Raw genomic sequence first — 7,118 nt, 5'->3', positions numbered from 1 at the left:
AAATGCTCTCTATGCACCCTAATAAATCTCTGAGATTTTGAGCACCTTAGACAGTTGCCATACACAACATTCAATTACTGGTAGTTTGAAGCTGCCAACACACCTTATTTATAAACAGAGGAAAGCGTAAAATCCTGAAAAGTCTGAATTAAAAACCTGTGTCTTCATTTGGAAATACAATAAAATCACACATTTCCTCTCAGAACTTGGAGGCTTGTGACAATCTCTGGACATCAGATTGCCAGCTCCCTGTGAGGGGAGGATGTACGCCCTTTGAAATGAGTATGGGTTTGGAGAATGTTGCTTTGGAAAATTCCCCTGTGAAACGCAATCAAGCTGGGCAAAATTTAGTAGAATGTTTTAAGATATCAGATATGTCTCTTATGCTGCTGAGGTTACTGCTTCAGTTTGATAGTGGTAGATTTGTTCTAAACCCAGCAGGAGAATCTCCTAGTCAATTCAATAGAACAAAAAACCTAAGCATGCAAATAAAGCTTGTTCCATATTTTCCACCAAGTTTCTGTAAATTTTCTCAGCATGCTTGATAAAGTAGATGATCATTGAAAAACAGGACGATCCTCAACAAGATGGATTTCCGCACAGTGGTTACAACAAAAGGCTCATCAGTACTTTTGTGAGCATGGTGCAGGGCAGGGCAATATTTTGGTCTGTGATACAATTACATAGAGTTGTTGAGTCAGAGACAACTGGGTGGCACCTAACAACAACAACAACAACTCAGTTTGTTCAGATAATCCATGCTTTAATTCTTTGAAAACTCAACTTTCCAAAGAAAGCAGAAGTTTTTAGTTTTGTTTTTCTTCTCAAAAATAATGATAACTATCATAAAAGGTACTAAGCAGTTAGCCTTGGACAGTTTACTGCAAGGTCAATGATTCAAATCCACCAGCCAGTTTGTGGGGGAAAGATGAGGCTGTCTGCTCCCATAAAGATTTGCAGTCTCAAAAATTCTATATACGGTCACTCTGAGTGGGAATCAACTTGATAGCAGTTGGTTTGCTATTTCTCTTCAATAGCTAAGTGAACTTCTGAGATCTAGTGTGCTACATTTTCTACTTGGACTTTATATCAAGCCACAGACTAAACACTGCCTCATTGATATAAAAGTTTCTATTACATAAATATATGATCTTGAAAGGTACCAAAAATCTTTTCACATGCTGCATAAATTCATTCTGTTTTCCCTTTTCTTTTTATAATTTGTGACAAGAAGCTCGTTTTTAAAAGATCTAATATGAATGGAAAATTTCCATAAAACAGTCTTTCTCATTGAAAATTTCTTAATATTCATCAAAACTTTACTCCAATAAACATACTGTTGTTTGTTGTTATTGTGTGCTGTGGAGTCTGTTTCAACTCATAGCGACCCTGCACAGGGTTTCCTAGGCTGTAAATCTTTACGGGAGCAGAAAGCCTCATCTTTCTCCCTTGGAACAGCTGGCAGTTTTGAACTGTTGACCTTGCGGTTAGCAGCCCGATTCGTAACCACTACGCTAGTAAAATTCAAATCTTCATTTGTCTTATTTTAAAAACAGTTTGTTATTATTATTATTAAATGCTTTCTTAAGGAAAACAAGATCATTAAATTAAGAATATAAAATTAAGCAAAAGAAAAATTTCACACATAACCTAATCATTCATTAGTAAATATTATTTATCTTTTAGTGTGAAACCTTACTGTTTTTCTAGAAATTTATACTCAAATTTTTATCTACAAAAACTGAACTATACTACCACACATTTTAATGATTTTGTATCTATTTAATGCAGACCATGAACATGTTTTATTTCATTGTATTGGAAATTTCTAAGTTAAACAGTCAAATGGAATTTTTACTCCTGCCTGGCCTCTCAGAACTTTGAAAATGCTAACGTCCACTGTGAACCTATAAGAAAAGGAAATGTTTTATAGGATTTCCTAATCTTTTTTTGTCGGTAGTATCCTTTTTGAGGAGACTTTCATAGAACACACTTTGGAAAATACTGTTCTACATAAGAATTTTTAAATACTGAACATTTTCCATAGTATCATATACCATAACCTATTCAATCAATCCTGTATTACATAGCTTCTTTGGTATTATTGTATTGAATTTTTATCCACTCAGAATGTGAGATGTAGGTTAGTAATCTGACAACTGATGAGGTTCCCAGCTTATTGTTGTTGTTAGGTGTCATTGTCCAGTTGCTTCTGACTCATGGTGACCCTACGTACAACAGAAGGAAACACTGACTAGTCCTGCACCATCTGCACAAATATTAAATTTAATCCGTTGTTGCTACCACAATGTCAATCCTTCTCACTGGGGCCTTTGTTGAGCCTCCATTTTACCAAGAACAATGTCCTTCTCCAGGGACTGATCTGTCCTGACAACATATCCAAAGAACCATTGATGAAACCTCACCATCCTCGCCTTTTTAAGGAACAGTTTGACTGAACTCCTTCCAAGACAGATTGGTTTGTTCTTCTAGCAGTCCATGGTACTTTCAATATTCTTCACCAACATCACAATTCAAATACTTGGATCCTTCTGTGGTCTTCCTTATTCAATGTCCAGCTTTCACATGCAGAGGAGGTGATTGCAAATACCATGGTTTGGGTGTTGTTGTTAAGTGTTGTCGAATCAGTTCTGGTCCATAGCAACCTATATAGGGTTTCCGAAGAGCAGCTGGTAAGGTTGAACAACCAACCTTGTGGTTCAAACTGACTCAAGCCAGTTGTTGTTGTTGTTCAATGCCATCGAGTCGGTACCGACCCATAGCGACCTTATGCACAGAAGAATGAAACACTGCCCGATCCTGGGCCAACCTCACTACTGTTTTGACATTTGAGTCCATCGATGCTGCCACTTGGCCAATCCATCTCATTGGGGGTCTTCCTCTTTTTCTCTGACCCTCCACCTTACCAAATATGATATCCAGTAGTATAGGTTAAAGAAATGTTTGTTGAATTGAATTTAGGGATAGCTTTGTAGGAAGCTCCACATGACCTGTGAATTCTCCCGTCTCTTTTTCTTTCCTTCCTTCCTTCTTTTAGCCATTGCACCTGTATGTACATAGGTAATCATGCTTAATGAGTTGCCATTGAGTCAATTCCAACTTGTGCCAATCCCACGTGAGTCAGATATAGAACTGTGCTCCTTAAGGTTTTCAATGACTGTTTTGTCAGAAGTAGATCACTGACGTTTGTTCTCGATCACCTGGCCTTTCTTCTAAAGCTTACAATGTGTATAACCTGACTAAAACTGGGCTGCCCTATGCCCCTGTCTTTCAGTGGCATCACTTTCAAAGTGCAGCTACAGAAACTTTGAAGAATAGGTAGTTCTTACCTTCAAAGTTCTGTCCTCTACAAAGAACACTGTCTAAAATTTTTCCTAAGACATTTCTCCCTCCCTCCAACATACATCTGTTCCTCTCCGTGCTGCTCACTCCCTTTGACACTGCTCTCAGGCCTGTCCTTCCTGCCCCCAGTGTGATGCTTAAACTAGGACAAGTCATACTCCCAAAGTGATCCTCCGCCTCCAAATGCCCTTCTGTCTTTGACAGCCCTTGGATGCCAATACATTTCTCCACCATGTTTCATGAAAAGGGTTATGAGGAGCAAAACTAGGACTATGAGAGAGAATGGAAGTCCCTGGGTGGTGGTCTTGACTACTAACCAAAGAGTTGGTGGTTTAAGTCCAAGCAGAGCTGCCTAAGAAGGAAGTGCTGGCAATTTACTTTAGAAAAATCAGTCATTGAAAATCGTAGGGAACACAGTTCTCCTCAGACACACATGAATTGCTGTGAAAAGAATAAACTCGAGGAAACAGGTTCTTGGTTGTTTTGTTTTTATATATTATAGCAATTAGAACCTCACAGCTTTCCTTTTGAATGCATATGAAATGAATTTTGATTTGAATAGACTCAGTAAAGTCATTATCATTCTGGTCTACAAACATAACCTGATAAGATTAGGTCCCATGCTGTACTTTGCCAGATTGCACACCTTGTTTTTCCTACCTATTTATGCTGTCATAAATAGGCCTTTAAATGGGTATTTACTGATACTGTTTTGCTTTGTTTTTTGTTTTTCTCATTTGGCATTAAAAATAAACTAATTCTAATATGCATGCCAAATCGTATGAAGTATTATATTATTTGGTCATTTTGATGAAAGAAACTCAGTGAACAATCCTACCAAAAGTGCTCCTGAAGGGTAAAAGGTCATCACTGTGATGTTCATTTCTCTGTATTTGGCTGCTGAGGGCTGTGGCATTTGCCTCTTCAGAATTTACAGTGACTGCCAAGTTTCACTCCAGTGCCTAGAATTTGTTTCAGTGGTTCAGATGAAACCAGCAGCATTTGTTTTTAAATGCTTCTTGCCAGGCTTTGTTTGCTCAGGCTGATCCATTTCATTACTAATTCAATAATGCTGTGACGGCAGAGCCGGAGCTGCCTCTGTGAAGTCAGGTACAGTTGCGTTCTGCCTACAGGTGCCTGGGAGTCACTGTCTCCCCAGGAAACAATGGAGGTGGGAAAGGTCACTCCAGAAACACGCTGTTAATTTGGTCACAATGAGGGTGGGAACAACCAGCCTCCTCTTTCCAGGGCACTTTTCAGTTTATCATTATGAAATATTTAACAATCAAATACCTGGCAAGCAAGTGTGACTTTTCTTCCATTTGCTCACAGAAACTCTCACACATTAGGCCTAGTGAAAAACCAAGCATGCTTTTCTTTAGTAGTGAATAAGCAAGATGTCGATAGAAATAGGAGGCTTTCTGCTCTCGCAAAAGATTCAAAGCCTTGGAACGCTATACAGAGTCACTAAGAGTTGGAACCAACTCAAAGTCACTTAGCAGTAATGAGAAGCAAGATGTACTTGTGTTCGGGGTTAGCTGGAGGGAGGTGTGTGTGGATGGTTTAAGTGTGACTTAGTTGGGGTTTTTTTTTCTTTTGTTATTAAATATCACCACAACCCTCCACTCTCTCTACCCACCAGTATAAGAACTGACATGTATTGTTGTTAAGTGCTGTCAAGTCGATTCCGACCCATAGTGACCCTGTATTGGGTTTCCAAGGCACAGCTGGTGAGCTTGAACTACCGACCTTGCAGTTCAAAAGATTTTACAATCTGACGTATTAGCCCACAGCGCCACACCAGGACTCCATATTAAGGCATTGTGGTTCTTTTAAACTACTGGAATTGTCATTTGTGAATCTCAGAGCTTGAAAAAACTGAAATATTTTAAACAACATGGTAATTACTAGCTACGTAAGGTGAAGTTGTCCAGGTTCAGGCCTGGTCAAAGCTTCTTCCAGTACTTTCTGCCACTTTTTCGCTACTGCTCTTAATCTAAATAGAAGATAGAACTTCTATTATTGGGTCTGTGGTTTAAGCAAGTGTTGGGCTGTTAACCACAAGGTTGGTGATTCAAAGCCGTGAGCATGATGGTGGGAGAAAGATGAGGCTGTCTGCCCCCGTAAAGATTTACAGTCTCCAAATCCCTATTTAAGATTTTGCTATAAATCAAAATCAACTTGGTGGCAGTGGGTTTGGTTTTTGGTTTTCAGTGGGTCTCGTATAATGGACTTTTGCCCTGTAGCGCACATATGATACCTTTGTACTGATGTTGTTGTTAAGTGCCATCGAGTCGGTTCCGACCCATAGCAACCCTGTACAGGGTTTCCGAGGATGTAAATCTTTACGGGAGTAGAAAGCCTCATCTGTCTCCCGCGGAGCGGCTGGTAGTTTCGAACCGCTGACCTTAAGGTTCGCAGCCCGATTCGTAACTACTACGCGATGTTACTAATATATTCAGGATTTTTGTTGTCGTTGCAAAGTTTTATATTGCTGACATTTCCTATGTGCCCTTTGGTGAAGTTGGTTTTTAAAAGATAATGAAAATTTTCCATGAATTTTTTGTAGCCCTCTCATACTTCTTAGAGGGTAGAATTTTATAAATAAATCCAGTTTCTTTACTGAGCTATTCCAACCTTCTTTCTAATCCTGTCAGAGATATTTGTCCCCAATTTTGGTCCCACTTAATGAGCACATTTAGATGTCATTATTAAGATAGCTAAACATGCAAGATTTAGGAGCAAACTTGGGGATATTTCATTTTGTTTGTTGTTAGAGATTAGAACATTCAGTCAAAGATTTATGAAAGACACATACCATCCCTTTAAGCAAATCATGATTAAATTCAATTTCACTAATTTCAATTGTATAATGAGCTTCTTTGTGACACCAGGGAATGGTCCCCATGGTGGATTGTCACCCAACTGTGGAGGCTGTGGGGATAGGTGTGCCTGGAGGAGAACATATTGCCTCTATCTACAATGACCTTGTTGAAATTTTGCAGTAGTGAAGGATCCAGATTAAGGAAGATTGCCTCATGGGATCCAAGGGATACATAGATAGTTTAAAAGACGTATACAAGGAAAGAGGAAATATAGGAAAAGTTGCAAACGTCTTTCTAAAAAATGCAAAACCTTTCCTGTACTATACAGTATATGAAAGTAGCCTCTTAATAATAATAGTAGTAGTAATAAATAATTCCTTAGTTTAATTTACCAATTTCTTTTCTTTTAGCATTCATAAGCAGATCTCCACCAAATACATCTATGTCTTTTCTAAAAACCATGCTTCTTCTCATTCATGTTTGTTTCTTAACTTTTCATCTTGCAAACAGAAAACTTTAAACTTACAGAAAAGTGAAAAGAATAGTAAATTAAACTGCAGATTATCCTTCATATAAGATTTTCCACTTGTGCACTAGCTCTCATTCCAATTATTTTTATATCTTTCTCTCTATATATATATTGCTTTTGTTGGTAAGTGCCATCAAGTTGGTTCCAATTCATAGTGACCTTCTATAGGGTTTCCAAGGAGCAGCTGGTGAGTTTGAACTATGGACCCTGTGGTTCCAACCAACCTTATAGTCTAGTGCTTTATCCCATAGTGCCACATCAGGACTCTCCCTATATATGTTGTTGCTTTCGTTAAGTGTTGTTCAGTTGGTTCCAATACATAGCGACCCTGAATAGGGTTTCTGAGGAGCAGCTGGTAAGTTTGAACTGCCAACCCTATGGTTCAAATAGACCTTGTGGTC

General features: G+C 38.6%; 1 pseudogene; it reads right to left on the bottom strand.

Moving 5' to 3' along the window:
• LOC102841524 overlaps positions 1-6,271 on the bottom strand; it is a 17,828-nt pseudogene extending 11,557 nt beyond the window's left edge.
• Positions 6,272-7,118: the final 847 nt, after the last annotated feature.

The sequence above is a fragment of the Chrysochloris asiatica genome, unplaced genomic scaffold, assembly GCF_000296735.1.
Source record: "Chrysochloris asiatica unplaced genomic scaffold, ChrAsi1.0 scaffold00011, whole genome shotgun sequence".
Classification (NCBI taxonomy): domain Eukaryota; kingdom Metazoa; phylum Chordata; class Mammalia; order Afrosoricida; family Chrysochloridae; genus Chrysochloris; species Chrysochloris asiatica.
The sequence above is the reverse complement of the archived record's forward strand: the minus strand, read 5'-3'. Positions and strand labels throughout refer to the sequence as shown.